Here is a 27,230-nt window from a genome sequence, read left to right as displayed (position 1 = left end):
AAATATTCTAGTGCCCTATTAAACTTTACTTCTTGATTTACGAAATCCCAGTAATCTTTATTCTTGCTACACTGTCGTATTAAATTCATCTTTAAAACTAAATTAAACGATCTGTATGCACTTGTTTAGGGAATTGGCAATGGCAGTAGATCTACTTACATTCAACGAATTAAAATATAAAAAAAAATCGTGAAAATATGAAACTAACTGAGTGAAATCTTGTAGTTGAGGTCATCTATTTGTTCTATGTATCCATATAAGAGAGCTTCAAAACTTGATAATGAATGCGTATGAAATTATTGCATTTAAAAGGACTAAAAGTCTACTAGAATAGGAATTTCTTGAATAATATACCATTATTAAATTATCTTTCTTGTATTGATCATAAGAAACTAGATTTTTAGCTGACAATAACGTTGCAAATATTGTTTCGCTCTCACACATACAGAACTACGGCCGTTTAAAGTTTTGTTTACTTTTGTAAACTGAGCCTATTTATTACGATATTTCCTCACCAGAAAATTGCTATAACTGTAAAATTTATGATAATTCCAAGTTTAAAGTAAATATTAGACTGGCTTTTTACTTGAAAACAACGGTGCAAACATTGCTCCGAGGGCATAAATGTTGACTGAACATTGGTAGTTTGAAGTTTTCATTATTTACTGGGTTCTTTTGGTTACATTCTGGTCTGTTTGCCACATTATGCCAGTACAATTTACGGTGAACTGAAGAGGAAAAGATGAGAATAAATAAGTTAACGCAAAGACATTATTAATCTATGCAACTGTAACTGTCTGTGCATGTAACTGTCTCTGTGTTATTAAAGTAGATATGTTACGGATTTCAAAGTCAGGTTAGATTTGAATAGGATAAGTGTAGGTTGTTGTGAACCGAGTTGATCAAATATTACACACACAGGTAGTTTTTGTGCTATAGAATTAGTAAGTTAAACATGGTGAGATAATAGTCCAATATTACGGTATATAGTCAATGGATAGGCTTATACCCTTTATTGTACTTTCAATTACTATTAATCTTAAGCACTAAATACACAGTTAAAAATCCGTACGATATAATATATTGTACGGGTTTTTTTATTTGTATAGGCTATTTAATTATTTAACATTATATATTTTATATATAATTTTAATATTATTTAACTGTAGCTATACGACTTTACTCAATTGTTTATAAACTGAGTTTTACCATATGCATTTTAATAGGTGTGCGTAATTATTATACTTTATAGATACGTATTGATCTAATCTAATTCCATTAACAGCACGTTGTTACAATGCTATATTGTCCTCGCTATATAGCCTGGACGAGCCTTGCTATTGTCAGTGTTAGTAACAACGACGTGAATCAACACTTTCCCCATAAAATCAGCCATTCTTCAGTAATTAGAATTAAAAATATTTTTTCTTACATGTGTCTATACTATGTGAAACATACCAAATGGCAGATAGGCCTATCTGGATAACGAAGCGATTTTGGGAAAAATTTGATTCTTGATCTTCGTCTTATTGTTGTATGTAGAATCCGGCTATGTATATCCCGCTAAGGATTTTTGTGACACTCTGTATATACTTATACTAACGAAGTGATGAATATGAATATAAATACATGTCACAAACTATAGCTAGAGATGAATGAACCACCTGACAATTCTCAGAGTAGCTATAAATCCTTTCCAAAGTTCAAACAGAAAACATCAATCAACTTGTGTTACAGATGTGTCCGTCAGTAGACTCCATTGTCCACTTATATTTCCTCAAGTTTTCCAGCTTCTTGGCTGTAAGTAATTGTGTGGCTGAACTTATCTTTATTGCAATCTTTTACCATAAATTAAATTATATTTTATCATTATATCTTTTAAAAGCAAGCTTCCTTCTTAGAAATTCAAAAACTTTGCACAGTACGTTTCTTTACATAAGGACATCAACTAATTATCAATATTAATGTATAGCCTTTATCAAACGAAGATTGATAACTATTACTATTATATTAATTAATAGCCTATCATGGATAAATTACCTTGATTTTCATATATTCCCTTACATTTTCTTTAATACATTATTAAAAGTATTAATAAGTTGCCAGCTAAACGTAAAGTATTGACTGTATGGATCTGAGGTTATTTAAATTGCCATATACTGCATTACACAATGTAGGTATCACAGTAAACAATACAATAATATAAATTTCAACATATTCGTTAAAAAATGGGTTATTTCTAAGGTGCTTAAAGTGGGATAGGATTGGCCTGGTTAAATTAATTCTCATTTTTACAAGCAATTCATTGTTCGAAAAAACATGAAACTTTAGTTAGGTTAAAGTTTTATTGTTAATTGACCGAGTTGTGGTGTAGTGTTGTAAAACCGTCATTAAAAGTTCTTGCGTCTCGCGATACAGACTAACTAAAGTTGATCAGTTAAAAGTTGTAATAATGTTGTAGTAACAATAGCGTTGAATTTTATTTTTAGCAATAAGCCCTCCTGTCGTTGTTTGTTTATACTTTATTGGTATTTTGTATTTTTTAGCTATATCCCTATGACTAAAATGTTTAGTACAGTTTAACCTTTACACTTTTTTAATTTCCATTACTCTTAAGAGAAATAGCCTTCACTCGCTCAAGTTATCCTTTAAACTACGTATTTGGTATATCTTAAAATTTGAAAAATATAAAACACATTTAAAAAACATATCTACAAACAAAAAAAAATAAATAGAAGCAATTAAAATAAAAAAATAAAAAATGTATTTAAGTGATTAAGCTACATATAGAATTAAGGTGATTACTCTCAGTACTTTTTCCTCAGCACTTTCACTCAACACTCATCGATGTGCAGGGGGAAAGAGCTCAGTGCCAGGAATATTTGGAATAATGAATAATGAATAATGAATAATGAATAATGAATAATGAATAATGAATAATGAATAATGAATAATGAATAATGAATAATGAATAATGAATAATGAATAATGAATAATGAATAATGAATAATGAATAATGAATAATGAATAATGAATAATGAATAATGAATAATGAATAATGAATAATGAATAATGAATAATGAATAATGAATAATGAATAATGAATAATGAATAATGAATAATGAATAATGAATAATGAACAATGAATAATGAATAATGAATAATGAATAATGAATAATGAATAATGAATAATGAATAATGAATAATGAATAATGAATAATGAATAATGAATAATGAATAATGAATAATGAATAATGAATAATGAATAATGAATAATGAATAATGAATAACGAATAACGAATAACGAATAACGAATAACGAATAACGAATAACGAATAACGAATAATAAATAATGGATAATGGATAATGAATAATGAATAATGAATAATGAATAATGGATAATGGATAATGGATAATGGATAATGGATAATGAATAATGAATAATGAATAATTGATAATGGATAATGAATAATGAATAATGGATAATGAATCATGAATTATGAATAATGAATAACGAATAATGAATAATGAATAATGAATAATGAATAACGAATAACGAATAACAAATTATGAATAATGAATAATGAATAATGAACAATGAACAATGAACAATGAATAATGAACAATGAACAATGGATAACGAATAATGAATAATGGATAACGAATAACGATTAACGAATAATGAACAATGAACAATGAACAATGACTAATGAATAACGAATAACGATGAACGATGAACGATGAACGATGAACGATGAACGATGAACGATGAATGATGAACGATGAACGACGAACGACGAGTAGTGAGTAGTGAATAGTAAGTAGTTAGAAGTGAGTAGTGATTGGTGAGTTACAAATAATGAGTAGTGGGTGGAGAGTATTAAGTAGTGAGAATAGTGAGTATTAAGTAATGAGTAATGAATGATTAATGAGTAATGCGATATGCGTAATGCGTAATTGGAAATAACTAACGAGTAATGAGTAATGGGTATTGAGTAGGGAGTAATGAGTTAGTGAGTAGTGTGTAGTGAGTAGTTGGTAATGAGTGATGAGTGATGAGTAATGAGTAGTAAGTAGTGAATAGTGAATAGTGATTAGTGAATAGTGAAAGTGAATAGTGAATAGTAAAAGTGAATAGTGAATAGTGAATAGTGAATAGTGAATGGTGAGTATTGAGTATTGAGTAGTGAGTGTTAAAGTATAAATTCGCTTAGCCATCTACAGGTTTGCTGTGGAGGGTTATTTATCTTTTGCAGATGTAAGTTGGTGAAGCTGTGTTCTTGGAACGTGGAAACGACTATTGGCCAATCACTGCTATTGAGGGAGGTATTTATTCATATTCTTCCAAAGCGGGTCTTTTCCACCATGAACCAGTAAAGTAAAAAATAAAAAACTTTTCTGAAGATAATTCTATCGTAAATAAACATAGAAATAAACATAGGCTTGCTGTCGCAAATCACAACAGTGTCCCTTAGGTAAGTAATCGATGGTATAAACACGAACCGTTGTCTACCGTAACACCGCCCACCAGCGCGCCTTCCCCCACCACCGCGCCGCCGTGTCAAACGCCCGCCATGTTTGCGTGAGGCCGGAGTTGGCGCGAAATTTAAAATTGCATGTTAATAAATGGGCTGATAGCTCATGTTCAACCTTCGAGTTCTTACTAGAAAAAAATTAAATAAATGAGTTTTGTTGTGATAACATTTCTGTTAATACTAGTCTTTATTTACAATTACCTGACATAGCCAAAAATTCAGAGATACATGTAATATATCTACATAAATTGATTTGAACATCTGAACGAGTAGGTTTTCATTGCATATTCAGTTCTTGGGGCCAAAAATTCTAAACATATTTATAATCAAGCTTCTAGTATGGCAAGCATTCCTTTGTTTTATAACTAGAGAGTATATATCCTGGCTAAAAATCATACTTCGTTTCTAACTAATTATTAATGACCTAAAAGTAATAGTTGTTGTTTTTTTTTTATACAGTTATAATAATTTTGATTATAACAATCTGTTAGCACTGCAGAACTGTATGTAAAAGCAAATAAAAGTAATATATTATTTTATTAAGGCATGACCATGAATGCATTTTAAGGCCTCTTACTGTAGGTTATGCTTCTGATTCACTCACAAATAGGCTTCATTTACAAAATTCTTGAATTTGTTATATCAGACTTTTAAAGACACAATACCAGAAGTTATTCCTTACTAGATTAGAATCACCATTTTAAGGGTGATCAAATGAATTTCAAAATAGCTTATATTATATTAAATTTAGGCAATTAACAAGAGCATGAAAACAGTAAACCTCTGAAACTTCTTCTGAAACTTCTGAAAGATTCTTTCAAGTTAGGCTATGTAAAAATCCATGTTAGAGTGCTAAAAAATGTTATTTTTTTACCACTGTTACCGTCTGACTGTCTTGGCTATAAGTTGAGATCTTCATTAGGCAATTATAATTATTGTGAAACATTGACATTGCACAATTCTAATGCTGAAGGACAGTTAAGGATTTTGAATAACTTTAAGTTCCAAATTACAAGAATGAAATATTAAAAAATAAAATGACTGTGAAATAAAACAAAATATATTTTGCAAGAGTAACTTAACTTATTTAGAAACCCCAATAGGCACAATAAGAATTTTATTTATGAGGAAGTTGAGGTTTAGTAAATAAAACAAATTAATTAGTCAAATACAGTGTATTTAAACATTTGACAAAAACAAAGTGAATCTTCTTTTATCCAAGTCTTAGATCATTACATTTGGAGTTTTTTTCATTGGAGAAACTGAACTATCAATTTGAGTGTGTTTGCTGTGGTGGATTTGGCTGATGTCCGTTTGATTTTCCCTGTGCTTTGTCTTGGCGTCTTAATCTCCATGGGTTCAATTGGAGTCTGAAACAAAAAAGGCCTTAGATTTTTTATAACATTACTCGGTAAAAAAAATAAGAGGTGGTCCTTACTGATTCAGATTTTTAAACGGTTTCAATCAAAAAACCAATCAAGATTAAACCAAACTAGACAAAACTGTGAGTGTGAGATAATAATTCGCTTCTACTGAAATGAGCTGTAAAAATTTAAAAATGAAGGCTACACTTGCGCTGACACCAGGTAGAAGTAATAAAAGTAAAAATAATAGAATACTAAATCAGGTATAGTTAGGTTTCAAAGTTCCGTCAGATAACAAAATTACTTTACACTAAATACTTCCATGTTGCTGTGCCACAGGCCTTATATAGAAGTGCAACCAAAATTAGCTAATACAATTTATAGTTTTTTTACAGGGATTTCATTAAAATTACAGCCACTATTAACTGCCACAGTGAGAGTAATAAGTTAGTGTCACTATTACTCTCACTGTGGCAGTTAGGCCTATGTTAGGTAAGGTTGTCACCAGATTCATATGGCAGATATCGATCCGGAAGGAAAAATTTAGGATAATCTGAGGACTTTAAAACATTGCATGAATAACGATAAAGACACTTAGCACCTGAAATGTTGACACTGTAGGCTAAATTGTATTCTTTAATAGGACATCAGCCTAATTAATTTCTGAATATTATAGTAGGTAGTATTGTAGTTCTGATAGGGTTATAGGATAGGGTTATAGGTAAATATGACGCAGTCATACCGATATCATCGATCAACGACATAGACTTCAAGTATCCAAGTAAGTAAGGTCTGCTTGAGTTTTAAGGCCAAAATATTATCATTAGTTATAAGTTAGCTGATAAGCACCAATTTCTGTGTCTGTGAAATTTTGCGATGCCAGCTTATTTTTTCCTAAAATTAAGTAGGCCTATTCGTACGATCTTATAATACATGAAAACAACCTTAACATTTTTCTAAGGCACAGAATACTTTCATTTTAAGGTATTTTAACCCTCCAAGTGTCCATAGTAATGGTATTAATGTCCGCCCATTTATTGCGCAATCGCAGGACTTTATTAAAATGTAGGCCTACCTTAGAAACTGAAAAACACTCTAAAGTATACTGTTTTATATATCATATTAGTAGTGGTGAACCCAGAAAGATAAGTCACTTTAGGCGTTTTTTCCCATAAGAATAACATGGGGATCATTTTTTGGCCACCAAAACCAAAAATCCTGATCTTTGCCTAAATATCCCTATAAAATTGTTAAACCTTATTTCTTACTTATTCCCCATAAATATATTCGATATCAAGCTAAAAAAGCTATTTCTTATATTTATTTACCCTTACAAATGTAAATGTAGAGTAGATATAATATAGCAATATGACCCCACTTTAGGCACGTTTTCCCCATAACAATAACATGGTGAGCTTTTTTTGACCACTTTTTTAAAAATCCAGCTCTTGGCCAATACAAGCCTATATAAATGTTCAATACCATTGTACAACTCCATTACTATTTCAAATCCATATCTATTCACATGTATATTCTCAAAATCATGCGAGGTTTGTATGTGAACTTGGGCACGCTCCCGGTCGTGCTCCCGACCTATGGTCAGGCTTCTCGCTCCCGACTTATGGTCGGTTTTCTCGTCTCTAGTGGTAGCTCTTGATTAAGCCTTGGGTGGGTGACCTCCTGTTGAAGTAATTTCTAGTTAAATTGTTTAATTTTTTTTAATTTCTAGCTAAAAATTTTGAAAATTTCACAATTTCTGGTTAAAAAATTTTGAAATTTTGAAAAGTCTATAAATAGAAGTGACATTCGGGTGATATTTCATTCTGGACCATGAGGCCCACCTGTCAACACTGCTCCGTGTCGCTCTCCACCAAAAGTAACCTGATTCGCCACTACAAGGTAATTCATCAAATGAAGGTAAAACTGTGCAAAGTTTGCAATTTAATCTGTGATAATAATGTGGCTTTAAAATCACATATATTACAAAATCACAAGACTTGTAATTTCTGTAAAACGAATGTTGTTGGACATTTTAAAAGACATGCCAATTCTTGCATCAAATGTCCATATACAATGATTAAATTTGTCGGTGAATCGATTAGAGCTGACCTTGAAAATACACTGAAGTCTTGTCCTCTTCCGATAAAATGGACTTTAGTTAGGAGAATTAAATTTATGAAATATTCAATGGATCAAAATGGAAAATTAGTTAATGAGAAAGAATGTATTGTGGATTTTAGAAGCCTTACTACCTTAACTATTGAGAAGAGAGATTTAAAACCTCAAATTGAAAATTCACTTTTAAAGATTGATGCTTCTATACACAAATATCAAGCCCAAGGCAGTGGATGGATTTATGACCACACTAAGTATTGGCAGTTGCATATTTACAAGTATAAGCCCCTAACTCCAAAGTCATATATCCCTACACCAAAAAGTATTCAATCAAAACATGCAGTTTTAAATATTAAAAATGCTGATAATAAATGCTTCCTATGGTCAATTTTAGCAGCTTTACATCCAAGGAATTGTATCAATGAAAATGCTGAAAGGGTCTCTAGCTATGCACCCTACATAGGGCAGTTAAATATGACAAATATAAAATATCCCGTAAAAATATCTGATATAGAAAAATTTGAAACACAGAATAATATAAGTGTCAATGTATTTGGAGTTGAAGACCAGAAATTAATACATCCACTAAGAACAACTAAACTGAATAGTAATATTCATGTAGATTTATTATTATTACAAGAAGGTCGTAAATCACATTACTGTTTAATTCGTGATTTTAATAAGTTAATGTTGAGATCTACAAAAGATAACAATAAGAAGTATTTTTGTAAGTTGTGTTTGCAACATTTTTACACTAATGATATATTAGAACGTCACATAACATATTGTAAAAATTTTGATGCTCAACGAGTGGAAATGTCTAAACAAGATACATTAAAATTTAAAAATTATAAATATCAACTTAAAGCTCCATTTGTGATTTATGCAGATTTTGAATGCTTTATAAACTCTAACAACCATACTCCATCTGGATTTGCATTTGTCTTAGTGAGAGATTCTAAGATTATTTCTGAAGAGTTATATAGTGGTGCAAATGTTATGGATGTGTTTTTCAAAAGGTTATTTAAAACTTATGACTTCATTAAACGTCAAATGGCGATATATATTCCCCTAGTAATGACTCCTGAGCAAGAGGTATCTTTCCAAAACTCAACGCATTGTCACATTTGTGAAAAGCCCTTATATTTTGATAGGGTGAGAGATCATTGTCATTCATCTGGTCAATACCGTGGAGCTGCCCACAATGATTGTAATTTAAACTATAAAGTAACAAAGAAAATCCCAGTATTCTTCCATAACTTAAAAAATTATGATGGTCATTTAATAATGCAACACTTGGGAAAGTTTAATGATCGTAAATTAAATTGCATAGCCAAGGATATGGAAAAGTACATTTCATTCTCAGTTGATGATTTAGTATTTTTAGATTCCTATAACTTTCTGTCCCTTCCATTATACAAATTAGCTTCCAATTTAAATGCATTTAGATTCATAGACAATCCACTACTACAACGTAAAGGCGTATTTCCCTATGAATACATGACAGGACCAGATAAGTTTGCAGAGTCTCTACCCCCAATTGAATTATTCTATAGCACTCTAACTAAAGAACATATCTCTCCCATCGAATATGAACATGCTAAAAATGTCTGGACCCATTTTAATATAGACAATTTACAAGAATATCATGATTTATATCTTAAAACAGATGTATTGCTACTGGCTGATGTCTTTGAGACATTTAGAGACCTGTGTTTAAAAGATTATAAACTTGACCCCGTACATATGTATTCACTTCCAGGACTAACATGGGAAGCCTGTCTTAGAATGACTGGTATAAAATTACAATTATTTCAAGATATTGACATGCATTTGTTCATAGAAAGTGCAATCAGAGGAGGAGTCAGTATGATTTCCACACGTTACGCTAAAGCCAATAATAGATATATGGGCGAACATTATGATCCCAATCAAGAGAGTGTGTATTTAATATATTTAGACTGTAACTCACTATACTCTACAGCAATGTGTGAGACACTGCCTGTGGATGGATTTTGTTGGACGAATGAGATAGACTACAAATACAATCAAAATGATGAGTTTGGATACATTTTAGAAGTTGATTTAAAATATGATAAAAGCTTACATGATTTACATAATGACTATCCATTAGCACCTGAGAAAATGAATGGCAAATTAATACCTAATTTAAATGACAAAACTAAATATATTTTACATTATAAAGCATTACAAAAATATGAAGAATTGGGTTTGATTGTTACAAAATACCATAGAATTTTAAAATTTAGACAGTCTAAATGGCTTGCGCCCTATATTAATTTTAATATTGAAAAACGCAAATGTGCTAAAACTGATTTCGAAAAAGACTTTTACAAATTGTTAAATAATAGTCTCTTTGGTCGAACAATTATGAATCAACGAAGGTTTCGCGACATATATCTCAAGGATGAGTCACTATTAACAAAATATGTCAATAATCCAAGGTTTGATTGTAGCAAAAAGTTTGATAACAATTTACATGCTATACATTTAAATAAATTAGTTGTAAAGTTTAATAAGCCGATATATTTGGGAATGACCATTTTGGATATCAGTAAAGTAATAATGTATGATTTTCACTATAATTATATGTCAAAATTTAAGAACAAAAGATTTCTAATGACAGATACAGATTCTTTAATGTATTCTATAGTTACAGAGGACTTTTACAAGGAAATAGAATGTGACTTGCACTATTTTGATACCTCTGGATATAGTAAAGACCATTTCTTATACTCTGATAAAAATAAAAAAGTCACTGGCAAGTTTAAAGACGAATTAGATGGTCATATTATGTATGAATATTGTGGTTTAAGACCAAAGTTATATTCTTATATTCCTCTAAAATGGTTATATGAAGAAGACAAACAAGCTTTAGAGGTAAAGAAAGCTAAAGGAGCTGATGGTGCTACAGTTAAACATCTCCTTAGACATCAACATTATTTGAACTGTCTTGCCACTGGGCAAGATTACTATGAGAATGTGACAAGAATTAAATCTACAAATCATCATCTTCAAACCTTAACTATGAATAAGAAAGTACTATCGTTTGACGATGACAAGAGGTTTATTCTGGAAGATGGTATCAATACTCTTGCACTTGGTCATTATAAAATTGATCAAACATAAATCTATATTTGCCATTATTCTTTAACCTTTCTTTGTCTATTACAAAAAAGCCATATTTAGTTTTATCCCAACATTGATGACAGAGATTTCTAAATTGGTTAAATGAAAAATCATTACCAACATGATTGTTATATACATGTTTTAAATTCAAATCATCTTGTTTAAATAATATTAGGAAATTTACATTATCACGTAAATGTTTGTGTACTTTGCTGTAAGATTGACACAAGTAAAAACAGTTTATATTTTTATGTCGACCCATTGAAAAAAATTGTGTAATATTTTGACTATTTATGTCATCAAATACAACAACTGACTGTGATTCGACATCATTTGGTGTGATTTCACAGTCAGTAAACGTGTGTAATTTCACTTCGTCACACAAACTAAATATTTCAATTATTTTTTTATATTTTTCTTGTTCTAAAGATTTAGATATTAAATATAAGTTTGTAAATTTTAATCCTTCCTTTTTCACAATTAAATTGTAAATTACAACCGTCTTCCCACTTCCACTTGGACCACAAATAACACATCGAATATTGGTAGGAAATAGACCCAACTTCTTTGGTATATTTTCCTTAGTATGTACTATTTTAAATTTGTGTTTTTGTTGAATAAAAGACATTTTTTATATAATAAAAATGGTAAAAAATAATAAGAAAACATGTAAAAAGGGCAAAGGTTTATTCCTAAAGCCTTACAGGGGTCGAGGGTTATTGAATACTCTTATAAATAACCTTCCATTTCCACTTCACATACCATCATATCGGTACTGTGGACCTGGAACGAATATACGTGAGAATTTAGCTAAAAATGTACCTCCAAAAAATAAGCTAGACTCTTATTGTAAAGAGCATGACATATTCTACATGAATAATCCCGATACTGCTGCTCGGAACAAAGCAGACATGAGATTAGCAGACTTAGCTTGGACTAGAGTAACGGCAAATGACGCAAATCTTGCTGAAAGAGCTGCAGCTTATGCGGTGACAAATTTGATGAAGGCAAAAGCAAAAATGGGAATGGGATTAAAATTTAATAAAAAAGATGGACAACTACCAGCTGTTAGAGGCCGCAAAAGACGTGCCTCACTTCCGGGGGGTGTACCTAAAAAACGAGCTAAAAAATCTAACACCAAAAGTAAAAGAGTGCGGAATAGTTAATTTAGACAGTTCATCTGGCACACATTGGACAGCATATCGTAAAAATAAAGATATTGTAATTTATTTTGACCCATTTGGAATCCAACCTCCAAAAGAAGTAATTAAATATTTTGAGGGACATAAAATATTCTATACAACCGATCAAATACAAGATTTAAATAGTTCTATTTGTGGAATTTTATGTTTATCATTCATAAAAAATTTTTGTTTATAAAAATGGATTCATTTACTATAACATTTTCGGGTACAGAGCCAGAGCTAAAGTCAGTGTTCTTTCCTCCCATAGAATTAAATGATGATTATGTAATTGGATTAGTAGATTTTCAAAGTTATAATTCTATATTTAATGTTAAAAAACCTCTAAATACTTTAACATATTACAAAGTAGAGAAAAAAACATTACCAAAGGGAGAGATCTCAGTTGATGATTTAAACCAGTTATTAAATGGTAAACTTAAAGTTATAATAGATAAAAATGGAGACGCATTAATTAATACTAAATCCAAACTTTTATTCAAAGGGCTTATTCCAAAATTAAATCAACTTAAAGGCAACAAATTAACCATTGGAGAAGGTGATGATGTTTTCTATTATGATCACAATGCTCCAGTTACAATAGAAATTTCTGAAGGAACATATGAGGTGGTTGAGCTTGCAAAGGAAATTCAAAAGCAAATCCCAGACTTTTTCCTTACAGCTAATAATAAAACTATGAAAGCGACATTACTTTCTAGCCACGTGTTTGATTTTACAAAACCATGTTTAGGGTCTGTTTTATTGGGATTTAAAGGTGTTTCTACTCCTGGTGTTCAGTTTGAATCTACAAATAAAATAAACATTAATAATGTAAATGTGATTAGAGTAAAATGTAATATTGCAAACGGGTCCTATTTAAACGGAAACAAATCACACACCATACATAGCTTTTATCCAGAAGCTCCTCCTGGCTACAAAATTATTGAAGTTCCAAGAAATATTATATATTTTCCTGTAAATAAGAGAAGTTTAGATGTTGTCAGTATTACATTTGCCGATCAGCATGACAAGGCAATTGACTTTAATGGAGAAGAAACTACAATTACTTGTCATATAAAAAAGATATGAGAATTTATAAGAATTTATCTATAAGTGTACAAAATGCTAGGTTCCTACGATCAATAGGACTAAAGTTAAAATTTTCTATTAATAAAAATGGAAGATTTTCTAGACATTACAGGGAAATCCCAATTCGACGATAGTGTGGTTAAAATTACAAATCACTCCTATGTTCCCCATAACACTTTGGCAATAAATAATTCTGATGAAATTCGAATATGTATTAATAATCAAGATTTACTAACTCTGCCTTGTAGGAGTTATCTCTATATTAAGGGAGAAATTGAAAATCATGATAAAGGTCATTTTATAAATAATGCATTTGCATTCTTATTTGATGAAATTAGATATGAAGTTGCAGGTAAAGAAATAGACATTGTAAGAAACCCAGGAATTTCTAGTCTTATGAAAATATTGAGCTCTTACAATAAAACAACTAAATTGTCAAATGTAGCATTTGATTCTGACACGAATTTAAAAGAGTTCCATAAAGGTGGCAAGTTTAGTACTTGTTTGCCATTAGAGCTGTTAATGGGTGTATTTGAGGATTTTAATAAGGTATTAGTAAATGTCAAACAAGAATTGGTGTTAAAAAGATCCAAAAATGATTTGAATTGTATATTAACAACCACTAGTGCTCCAGCCAGTGGTACTGCTGATATGATTCCTAAAATTACACTTAACTCAATTCAATGGGTGATGCCACATGTAATACCATCAGATGGGGAGAAGTTACAATTACAAAAGATGTTACTGCAAAATAAAAATTTGCAAATTGCATTTAGAAGCTTAGAGTTGCATGAACTTCCATCATATCCCAATACTACAAGACATACATGGTCAGTAAAGACATCTTCAAGTTTGGAGAAGCCTAGGTATATTATATTTGGTTTCCAAACAGCTAGGGATAATAGTGCACGAAAAAGAACTGATGAATTTGATCACTGTAAGTTAAAAAATCTCAAAGTATTTCTAAACTCTGAATATTATCCTTATAGTGATTTAAATCTCGACTTTGAAAATGGAGATGTCTCTAAAGCTTATGAGATGTTTATGAGGTTTAGAGAGACTTACTATAATACTATCCCAGATCCTATGATTAGTAGGGCTGAGTTTATGAAGAAATATCCACTAATTGTAATAGACTGTTCTAGACAGAACGAAACAGTGAAGGAAGGAATTGTTGATATTAAATTAGAGATTGAAACTGCAGAAAATGTGCCAGCAAATACATCTGCATATTGTTTGATAATACATGATAAAGTGTTTGAGTACAATCCTTTGTCAAATGAGATAAATAAAATGTAAATAAAAGATGAAAAACATTCAACAAGAATTGGTTGACTCTGCAAATCAAATACGAGAGAAATATAGAGCTTTAAAACGTGGCAAGTTTCTAGAGGCTGAAGAGAGGTTCCAAACATTCCAACCTTTAATAGAGCCATTACAAGAATTAAAGAAAATCGCATCTATTGGTAAAACAGAGAGGCCTCGAATGGAGATTCTCCCAATGACTCCATCTAGAATACCAATAATACCAAGATTACAACCATTACAACCATTACAGCAATCCACCCCACAGAAATTAGATTTTGGACTTTTAGCATCAGACTATTTAGGAAATTACCTCAGTAAAAGTAGTATGACAGACACTACATATGGTATTAGACGAGAAGCAAATAAATTTTTTATTGGAAATAAGGAAGTTGATATTGCCAATGATGATGTTACAATTGCAAATAAAACCTACAAGGGGACAAAAGGTTTGTGGCAATTGTTAACTTTAAAAGAACCTGAGGATTATACTCAGGTTGATTTGCAAAATTATAAAGAGATTTTGGAAGCTACCAATGGACATTTAAAGAGTTACAAAGATGGTGCACCAATGTCAAGTAATAAACATACTAAATATCTTAATATAATTAAACCTCTATTTAAATCTGTTGGTGAAGGTTTGAGGCAAGTGACTGGTAATAAAATAGACTATATTTATTGGGATGATCCTAATGAGCTTGTAGATAGGTTAAGACTTCTATGGCTAAGTCGCCAAGCTGGTAACTCGGGAGTGGATAATGAAATAGATTCCATTATTGAGGAATTGAGAGAAAGTGGAATTATTTATTAAATAAAAATATGTTTATAGATAAATTTTATCGTTTATATAATCCATATAATAAGCCTGCAGAACCCAGGGCTAGTAGTGAACCTACTTTAAATTTACAAGATGATAGTTGGAATTGTTTTAACCGTAAAATTGGTAATGTTAAAGATGGAGAGTTTGTAGATGATGTATCAACTTTAGGACAGACATTAACTAGAAAAGGTGATGTATTTTTACAAGGTAAAACTAAATATGAGTTTTTAGAATCTAAGAATAAAAATTGGAATGCTAAAAAACAGAAAATTATTAATGTGGAAAAGGGTGTAAGTTTAGATGATGTGCCCACTTTACAACAGACTTTAATACGAACAGATGGTGGTACATTTGTACAAGACAATAATAATTATGAATTTTTAGAATCAGAGAATGGTGTTTGGAATGCTAAGAAACGGAAAATTACTAATGTGGAAAAGGGTGAAAGTTTAAATGATGTGCCCACTTTACAACAGACTTTAATACGAAAAGAAGATGGTAAATTTGTACAAGACGATAATAATTATGAATTTTTAGAATCAGAGAATGGTGTTTGGAATGCTAAGAAACAGAAACTTAGCAATTTGATGGAAGGTACAGATAGTAAAGATGCTGTGAATGTTTCACAAGTTCCAAAAATGGAAGCAGGCTATTGGGATTTTAATAATAAAAGGTTAGTATGTGTTAAACCTGCCATTGATGACACTGACTGTGTTACAAAAGAACAGACTATAACTTTTGATAAAAAAGAAAAATGTTGGGATGCCAAAAAACAATATATAAGAAATCTACCAATGGGGGAATATTTAGATGATATTTGTTTGATGTCACAAGCTATGTATTATGATGGATCAAAATTTGTATATGCAGGAAGAAAATTTAATTTGATGGAATACAATCCTGATTTATTAGTTGCTGACCCCACATCTTTGAGCGGATTTAAGTATATAGATAATAGACCATATATACCAGAAAACTATGTATTTAAAAGAATGGAAGATAATCTATTGATTGGGGCTAATGGTGATGTATTTAGAGTTACAGGAAAGGATGATGTTATAAAAAATGAATGAAATTGCATACGAACTTCATAAGCCTGCAAGAAAGAATTTCATTAGAAGGTCTTTTAAAGTATTGGGTATAAACGAAACCTTACAAATAGATTTAATTGATATGCAAAACTATGCTAGAGAAAATTCTGGCAATAAATATATTTTAACTTTAATAGATGCATTTTCTAAAAAAGCTTATGCTGCTCCACTAAAGAATAAGACAGGGTTAGTGGTTACAGAAGCCATTAAAACCATTCTACCAAAGGGGGTTAAAAACATTCAATCTGACAATGGAAAAGAATTTTTTAATCAATATTTTAGCAAACTAATGAAGAAATTAAATATTAATCACTATCACACATTTTCTACAACTAAGGCTGCAATTGTAGAGAGGTTTCAGAGAACTTTAAAGAATTGGTTATATAGGGAATTTAGTGCTCAGGGGAGTTATAAATGGTTGGATTTACTTCCAAAGTTAATTCGAAAATATAATAATAAGGTGCATAGATCTATAGGAATGAAGCCTAACCAAGTGAATGTTAAGAATAGTAAATATGTGCATGAGAAGTTGACTTCTAAAGTAGTGCAAGTTAAAAAGCCAAGATATAAGGTAGGTGATAGCGTAAGGATTTCCAAGTATAAACATGTTTTTAGTAAAGGTTATACTCCAAATTGGACAGGGGAACTATTTACAATAGCAGAAGTTAAGAATACAAAGCCTGTAACTTATATCTTGAAAGATGAAAATGGCAATATACTCAGGGGAGGCTTCTATACAGAGGAGTTGTTAAAGACCAAGTATAAGGACATGTATTTGGTAGAGAAGGTAATTAGGAGAAAGGGTAATTCATTGTATGTCAAATGGCTTGGATTCCCAAGTAGCCAGAACTCATGGATTTCCACAAAGGATGTCCAAGGGAGCGCGCACACGGCCGGAAGCACACCCATGCCATGAGCCGGGAGCGCGCCCGAGTTCACGTGCAAACCTCGCACTGTCAAGTTGATGATTTTGAGAATATACATGTGAATAGATATGGATTTGAAATAGTAATGGAGTTGTACAATGGTATTGAACATTTATATAGGCTTGTATTGGCCAAGAGCTGGATTTTTAAAAAAGTGGTCAAAAAAAGCTCACCATGTTATTGTTATGGGGAAAACGTGCCTAAAGTGGGGTCATATTGCTATATTATATCTACTCTACATTTACACTTGTAAGGGTAAATAAATATAAGAAATAGCTTTTTTAGCTTGATATCAAATATATTTATGGGGAATAAGTAAGAAATAAGGTTTAACAATTTTATAGGGATATTTAGGCAAAGATCAGGATTTTTGGTTTTGGTGGCCAAAAAATGATCCCCATGTTATTCTTATGGGAAAAAACGCCTAAAGTGACTTATCTTTCTGGGTTCACCACTACTCATATTGTTTGGAAAATTATGGGCTTCAATGTTATATATAAAACATTACAAAAAAAATTTTCTAACATTTTTGTGAGGTTATAAAGTTATTTCTCAAAAATTATAAAATAAATAAAACAATTTTATGTTTGCACTCAATAAATGTTTATAATTCATAGGTCTACAAATTTTTTTAAATAGCCACTTTGTTCAAAATTTTATGAGGATTCCAAAAATATAGTACCGTAATATAAGGAAGTAGGTTTGCAAATAAATAAGTTATGGGTGAAAAACAGATTTCGTACATTTAGCGTTAGCTAGCCTAACCATAGCTAGGAATCTGGCGGATGATTTACATCAATATCACTACCAACTTCTTCAGGATCATCAACCAGCCCTTCAAAATCACTTAAATCTTCTTATAATGCACCACGTATCTCACAAAATTTTATTTTTAACACTAAAACAATGATAAACGTAATAAAACACATCAGTCATCGGTGCGATGTTAACCAAGTTGTTTACAAATATGCAAGTCATCTGTCTGCTACAATATATTCGGAACTAAAATGAAAAGCGTCTAGAAACAGACATCAGGAGAAAGCTTAGAATCTGCTGAAAACAACGATACCAATCTCGATCCAGTTCAATCTGATTCAGTCGGTCTCAGAGCCTTTGCCGTAAACGATGCTTGTGTGTAGCAAAAGCGATGCATAACACCACGGCGGGTGTGTTGTGCGTCGATTACACGACGCTTAACACTCTAAGGGTTAAAGATGGAATGCTTCTCTGGTGAAGTAATACCAGACGGGGGCACGACCACTGGCAACGATTACATTTCAAATGGTCAGTCAGTCACTGTCAAACAACCTAGGCCTTATTTATGCTTCTCTGGTGAAGTAATACCAGACGGGGGCACGACCACTGGCAACGATTACATTTCAAATGGTCAGTCAGTCACTGTCAAACAACCTAGGCCTTATTTTTTCTGTAACCCCCTGAAATGTCACTGTACAGCGCTTTGCAGAGTTAGGTTAGGTTTATTATGATCATTATGTTATTATGTTAAAACCTTAACTTAATATGTATTTAAGATGTAAAAGATCTTACCTCAACAATATCAGGCTATCCATAGAAAAGTTGTCCACGGCGGCGTTTTTTTTTTCTGAACTGCTGTACATAATCGGTGAGCACAGCGTCATCTTTAAGGAGCTTGACAAGTGCTCCAAGTCTTATCTAACTTAACTTAAACTTCATCGTTGTGCCATCAGATAAATGTTTACTGCAAAGAATCAATACTAAACAGTTTCTTTCCGATTTTTTCTTTTGACAGCCTTTTCCCAGGATTTCAACAGCTTTGGGCGAGTTAATAGAAATCTGAAATAGTTACAAAATAGTTTAACTTAATTCACAGTAACCTTTAGACTTAAGTTTCCATAAATCCACATACATTGTAGTTCAACACCTATACCTGGAAATGTAAATAATAGCAATAGTCAATGATAATGGCAAAATAGCTATGAAGGGCCTATGATTGATAAATGGAGCTGACGCTACTACTTGTCAGTATAGGTACGAGTATAGGCTAAGTTAGTAGCATGTATAGTAGCATGGCTAGTAGGTATGGTTACCAAAATAAAAATACAAGAATTTATTCGATTCAGTTAATTAATAGTTCAAATTAAAATGCACTTCTGATTTTAAACAGTAAGATGTTATCTGAAGCCCTGACCAGTCTATAGGCCTAAGTTAGCGACATTTCTTGATACAGTAAGTAATTATTTAAAACTTACTTGTAAAACTGGATCCCATTTCCTTTATTGTACGTTTCTTTGCATCCAAATTCAACACAATATCTAACCAAAATTTGCGTAATTGACTCACATAATTAAGATAAACATAATTACAATAAGCAAAACCCATAAAGAAGCCATGTTATTTCTACAATAAAAATATATAGAGCCATGAGCATTTTATAAATAGTAACATACCTTATGTTATCTAATGATGTTCTTAAAATATATTTCTTATAATCCAAAATATAGGTTTACTATATTTTAACATTCTTTAATTTACATTTATTTACATTAATACATTGTATCTATTTACTGGAACCATAACAACATGCCGTGCGGTGCAGACGACAACAGGAACAGCTTACAGCTTACAGCACAGCAGAAGCGTTTGGAACGGCGGCGCGGTGGTGGGCGGTGTTACGGTAGACAACGGTTCGTAGTATAAACATTAAGGATATGTTTTAATAAATATTAAATAAAAAGGTATTGATTCAGCAAACGTTTTTCAGGTACAATTATTCGGGCTTTCAAAACAACTCTTCTCCTTAACACTAATCTACTATCCATAAAAACGAACTATAAAACAATATATAAACAATCTATGAAGACAATGTAAAACAATCCATGCCAACAATCTATTAAAACAATAAAAATAGCTGCTACCCTATAGGGAAACTCATAAAAAAATCAAACAAATCTACTGTGTTAAAAAACCTTACTTAACATACAGGGTGAGTTTCTACTAAGCGCGTTAATTTTTACCAGTTATTACTCACTAAAAGGAACAAAAAATACCAAACAAAAGTTTTCCAACCCCAACCGATAGGCTGTAATGGCCGATTATGTGAATTTTTTTAATTACCTGTAGTAGCTTCACTAAAACGAGCATAGAAATTAGGCCAATACACGTACAGCATAATAACTTATACCAATAAAAAGAACGTTAAATTTCCTACAAAACCATTGCAACACATTCAACATACAACCATATTTTCATGGTTTTATGTCTCACATAACATAAATGAAGAAGTTTGTAAATTACTTCTTTACAACTTCAAAGTGGTGTTACAACTATTAACACTAATGTGATGTTTGGTCAAATTACGTAAAAAACCTTCCCATTTCATGCCTTTATAATGATGTAACCCATAAGGTTATTGCTGTATTACAAAATCGAAACATTAGGTCAAAACTGCGTCAAGGTTTTTATACTTTTACCAAACAAATATTCCTATATCTTGTTTAAAAAAGTATTTAAAGAGTAGGTCCTTAACTTGATCAGGGAGAGCAGTATCCATGGTAGTTCCGAAGTATGAGAAGGAGCGCCTCCCCACTTCATGCATGACTATAGAGACTATGCAGACTATCGAGTAAACCGTTGCTGTAAAACTGTGCGCTGTGAAATTATGTTATTATTCAGAGGATTTAAACAAAAATGTAAACCTAATTATACTCAACATGTAGGTTTTACATTTTTATCACGTCAGTTTTGCATTTTTCCAGTTTTGGAATTATATCACTTCTTTAGCTGTATCCTCGATTTATTACAATGATCATCTATTTACAATGGTTAGATGGTTTCGATACTGTGTACGACAGAGCACGGGGTAGGTTAGCAGCGCTGCATTCCGCCCGACGGAAAACGCCGTGGCATAAAAGGGTTCCAATTGATCATGTGTAAAAAACGCCCCGACGGAACGCCAAAACTCGGCGGAGCGTAAGTCCTCCGCCCGACCCTGATGGAACGCCGAAACGCGACGGAGATTCCATCTAGCATAAAATGGTCCCATTTTATCCCACGTTAAAAAAACTCCCCGACGGAACGCCTAACAGATTCCGCCCGACGGAAAACGTCGTGCATAAAAGAGGCCATAGATAATGGCTTGTGACATGTCAAACACTGAGCTTTTACCTCCCTTATGATACTGTGACTGAAGGTTTCTTAATAGATTCCGACCTAAAAGTAGGCCCCTACTAGTAAAAAAAAATTCTTTCAACAATAATGGAATGTGTAACTTTATTTGCAGCCGAACACTGGTATTGGAACTAGTTATCTAACTGTGATATAAAGTTTGAAAGTCTCATAACACAGAAGAAACTGTATTTAGAATCTACCTGTTAAGACATACAACATTAATTGAAACACTCTTTTGACAAAATAAAGAACTAATATGAACCGATATAAAAAGAAATATTCGATTAACTATTATTTTTAATGTATTTGTCTCAATAGTAAGACTCAGTAACATTTGGACAAAATATAACTAAATAACTCATTTATTGGAAGTATATATATATTTACATATATTGGTTACGTTAAGTAGATGATTAACAATAAAAATGTATTAGTTTACTCAACCAAACAATTTATCTTACAAACCATGTTTTAGTAAAAATGTTGCAAATCAACAGGGATATAGTATAAGCTCAAACCCGTTTAAGCAAGTGACTCATTAAAGGATTATTAAGGACTTAATAAAACATCCTATGAAATTGAATGGACCAATATTAAATAAAAATCAAGTAAATATAATTTTTTTGCAAAAGTCCCAGTAAGCAATTTCTTTAGTGTGTTGAATGTATTTCGCAAAAACATTTTAGATACATTTATAATAGTTGGTATACAATTTTATCATGTGATAATCTATTTTCGAGAGTATGATTTTTATTCGCTGTAAAAAATGTTTGTTTCTATAACTTAAAATTGTTTGAAATGTAATCAAGTTTGCTTGTTTTTTATTTGACCAAAACACACGCTCATTTTTCATTTGGATTAAATCCTGCATTTCTTTACTCCTGAATTTTATTTTTAAGAAATCGTCCGTCATATCAAAATTAATAAGTGAATCGCGTGTATTGGTGGCGACAGTTTATTCTCGTATTTATTCAGGTACAAATTAGGCGACACTAAAATGTTATCACAAACTGTTGTTTTGTTTAATCTGAGTTGTGTAGGAGTAAATATCGAACGTTGATTCGTTCTTATGTTTGCTTACGATTTGTATTTGCTGGAGGGGTAAAGCAAACATGTTTTTTTAAAGACGTTATTATTTGTAGTTTAAATTTTCCTTTTTTAGTAAGGTTTTATGGACAATTATTAATTTATCAATTCCTCGCTGAACCGATTATGGTTGTGTTATCTGTTATAAAATGCAAGGAAAATTAAATAAATATAAAATTGTGTGTTAAAACTAAGCAGATATGACTAAATGATTATAGCGTACAACATATCAGAAAAATGTATTATGAACAATAACGGATAATAAAAGTATATGGTTTATTTGTATACTGTTTGTAATTGCTTAACCTTAAGGAAGGGTTTTAAACACAGACACTAATCTTACATTGGTAAACATTTCGGTAAAAAAAGTATTGTATTAATCCAAAGTTAGTCAATAAAAAACCCAACGTTGGCTTGTTTTATCTCAAAGTATGTTAAAACCCAATTTCAGAACTTTTATCACGTTAACCAATGTATACCTCGTGTGAAACAGGTTGAATCTCTTATTAATTTAGGTAGTAAAACTTACAAATTCGTATAATACAATACATTGGAGGAAGATATTTCAAAATTACTTTATCTTTATTTTTATTTTAATGTATTGAAACAGTAGTTATTTAATGTTTATAGACCTTGTACCAATATGTTTGGCTATCGAAACCGATGTTTAAGCATGTTTTACCCTTAAACAATTGCATTCGTTCTGAATCTGTCCTATTATTCTGTAAATCACCCTCAACCTTTTTACTACTCGTCCTCATACCAAAGGGTCGTCACAAGACTAAGGATATGTGATACCTTCACCAATATCTAGATCTTAGTTAAAAGAAATTCAGTATCAATAAAAGCGATTTTTCTATCAAGTTTACACCATACGAACTTAAACTTCGAACTATACGTCCATTTACGTTATCTAAGTGACCCGATTTAAATTATTTGTACAAAATAACTCAGTTGGAGTGTAAGTGCAGAAACATAAATATTTATGTCTCTCAGTGAATTTAAGTTGTACTTCTCCAAAGAAAAGTGTTGATGTAAAATCATGATTTATGAATTGTTATATATTAATTTTTTTTTTATTTGTGTATACGTCCAAAGAGTTAAGAGCTGTTTTAAAATGTTCATAATTGCAAGAGATAGCCATATTGATTTTAATAGGACCATGCCTAAAAGAACAATAGTCATTTGTAGCTAAAATAAATGAATATGTTCAAAACCCAGTATACTTATAGAAATTGTTTTAATGTTTATAGAACAGTCATGTCTAACAAAGCCATTACTAGTAATTGAAAAATAATGAGTAATTGAGTTCTCGTATAATAATGAGTTAATAAATGAAATAATTATATTATTTTCCCATTAGTGAAGCTTTTTCTAAGATTACGATTCTAAATTTTCAACTTTTTGAACTATCTCCGTAACTAATAACCGCACAAAAACACTTAAATATACTGCATTATTTTTTTTAAGCTTTTTAAAAAGGTCTATAAAAATTGAATTTTGTGTTTTTATGGTAAAAAATGATAAAACCCAGTTTTTACCCCCATAAACCTCCCCATAAAACCGAGTTCTCATCGTCCGATCATGCTGGTTCACGAACTCATTCAAGTTTATTCCACCTTACACCTCTAAACCAAATGTCATCAAAATCTAACAAAACTTACTCAAGTTATCGTCTTCACGGACACACACACACACATACACATACATATATATATTATAAATAAATAACTACATATATAAAAATTTGACCGAATAGTGTTTATATTTATATATTTTGCCGAACAAAGATTTTGGAAACTGAATAAGGAGTAATATTTTATATCCCAGGTTTTAACAGTTTCATGGTTGTATGATTTGCATATTAAATTATAAAATGTTGTTAATCCCAACCCAGACACTGTTGACTTTCAACGAAATGCTGACCGTTTTACAAACATTTATACATTGTTATAGTTGCAAGTGTTACCGTTCGATTTATACATAGTTTTCGATGTATTTTACAACACAAATATTCGTGAGTTAACCTTGGCGGATGTTGGTAGTTTAACCGTTTACTGACAAATTAAGCCGTTAACAACATAAACGATTAAATGTGTGGATTATAGTTTCACTTGAAAATATAATGTTTTAAAACTGTTTTTTTAATTGCGTTGTTCTTTCTATCTCTTGGGATGAAATAGGGTCCCTTATATTTTCAAATGGTTAATAAAATTGTTTTTCAAATGTTAACTAATAAAATGCAAAATATTCTCAAATGTGAAATGAAATAATATTTTATTTCCCATTAATTTTATACATATAAGTACATTGTATCTTGTTTCTTCACTTAAATATAATACAGCAAACATTACTAACTAGATAGCAAAATAAAATTTAAAAATTATTATATTTGTTTTGCTTGAAACTGAATTTTTAGTGTTCTGGAATCCAGTTTTATGTAAAAGTGTACTATTTTATACGTCCAAAAGAGATCAAAAACATAATAAATAACTTGTTCGCATTTTAGGAAAGCAAACCCAACGCAATTTTGAGCGCTTTTTTACAAAAGTAGTAACGACAATAAATAAATAATAATCGTTATTCGTTTTGTGAATTAGTTAGCCTAGAGATTAGCGTAGCAGGGCTTTGCCATACGGGCTAACTGTGTTTTTCCAACCTTATTTTATATTCCAAAATCATCGAAAAACTGTTCTTTAGGAAAGGCATTTAAGACTGTGATTATGACTACATATAACGAATCCCTAAAGTGGGTCTTTTAGAATACAAGAGATAAGTGACGTTTAGGTAATTATTAAATGAGTAAGTAATTGTTTGAATATGTATTTTTGTATATGGTGGAGTTTTTAAATATCTCCTTAAATGAGATTTAGTACAATTTAATAACTCTTATTTAGTAATCTGTGCAAAATATTCCGATTGCCAAATAAATCTGGACTTAACCTAAAGCAATGCGATCTATTTTCAATAAATTTTGATAATCTCATACTTTTGACCGAGTATGGTGCTTAGCTATACGGTTTGAAAATATGTTACCACATTATGTTGATGAGAAAGCCTACTGTTAAAACAACTGCAAAATGTATATTATTATCGTGTTATAGTTGGTTTTTAGACAAGCTGTGATCTTTTTATTTGTTTGTTTTAGCTAACACAACTAAATGAACTTATTTGTATTCAATGGGCCGGGAGGCTTTAAGACGGGCGGGAAACGGACGGAGGAGCGTCAGTCAATAAACTGTCAACCCTTCGACCGAAGAATTCGCCAGTGAAGGACCGAGGAGTGCCAAGGCAGAAGGCACTTCTCTGTAGTCGAGCCACACTGACTTCACCACCGATTCAGCCAGATTTGCCCAATATTAATAAAAACTAAATAAATGTTTATCACCAAATAATGAGACAGTACACTCACTTTTAAAGATCCAGTTTTGCTCCAGCTTAACGGATTAAATTCGAAATGTAATGTAAAAGCTAATCCTTCAGTTTAACCACAGTCAAACTGTAACCAAAGCAAAAAGGTTCCAAAGCAAAAAAGGGTAGGAAGTCCGGTAGGCAGTTAACCCTTTAGTCTTTATTATCATGAAAATAATAACTGTGATTGATTGTAAATTAGTAGGTTTATTCATCCAATAACTGTCTTTAACAAGCATAATCTTAAAAAAAGTATTAAAACTGTCCTTATAACTTATTATTATTTATGTGGAAGGGGTTTTCCAGAGCAACCAGCATATCGCACCACCTCGCGGAGTTAAATGCGTTCTGCACATCGAGAGTTACGAGCAGCACAACCCTACGAGAGTAGTTTGGTTAAAATATGAGATATGCAGCAATCCGACATAATTTTATACCCATAATTTTATATATAATCTAAAGACAGCTTTGCAACCCAATGATTCGTGAAACTGATTCGTAAGTCGTAATTTGCAAACATTGACAAATTAACTATCCACATGCGGCAAGTTAATCATAGTTTATCACATGGTTAATTTGTTGTAACAGATGTTTTGACAGTATAAAACCGCAGTTTTATTCCACACCAGAAACACATGACTTCAAGATGAACGAGTTTTTACTTTTTTCATTGGTAAGTGGTTGTCTTCAAATTTTTGAAAGATTTGTTTAGTATAACTTTTTTTATAAGAGTGTATGGTCTTAAAGTTTTCAAACTGTTTTACTTATTTGCATGAATTTAAACTGCAATAAAATATGATAATGTTTTAAGCTTATGTGAAATAAATATTTAGATAGTATCAAAACTTATATAGCCAGCTTACATTGGGTGGCATGAATTCAAATTCATGTTTTAGCCCCTGAGCTGTAATATACTAAAAATATGTCATACCTTTGTCCATTGAGTATACACGTACCAATACGTCACCACTTGGGTAACGGCTGTTTCGGCATTACAATGCCATCATC

General features: G+C 31.3%; 1 long non-coding RNA gene across 1 annotated transcript; it reads right to left on the bottom strand.

The window, feature by feature from the left end:
• Positions 1–5,719: 5,719 nt before the first annotated feature.
• Positions 5,720–20,106, bottom strand: LOC128987482 (uncharacterized). The gene is made up of 3 exons (XR_008490243.1): positions 20,006–20,106; positions 19,125–19,391; positions 5,720–5,905 (listed from the first exon to the last, which is right to left on the bottom strand). It is a non-coding gene; the product is annotated as an uncharacterized LOC128987482 (long non-coding RNA).
• Between the last annotated feature and the right edge of the window lie 7,124 nt (positions 20,107–27,230).

This window comes from Macrosteles quadrilineatus, unplaced genomic scaffold (assembly GCF_028750875.1).
Source record: "Macrosteles quadrilineatus isolate MER2022 unplaced genomic scaffold, UCM_ALF_1.0 Scaffold_2__2_contigs__length_208266976, whole genome shotgun sequence".
Classification (NCBI taxonomy): domain Eukaryota; kingdom Metazoa; phylum Arthropoda; class Insecta; order Hemiptera; family Cicadellidae; genus Macrosteles; species Macrosteles quadrilineatus.
The sequence above is the reverse complement of the archived record's forward strand: the minus strand, read 5'-3'. Positions and strand labels throughout refer to the sequence as shown.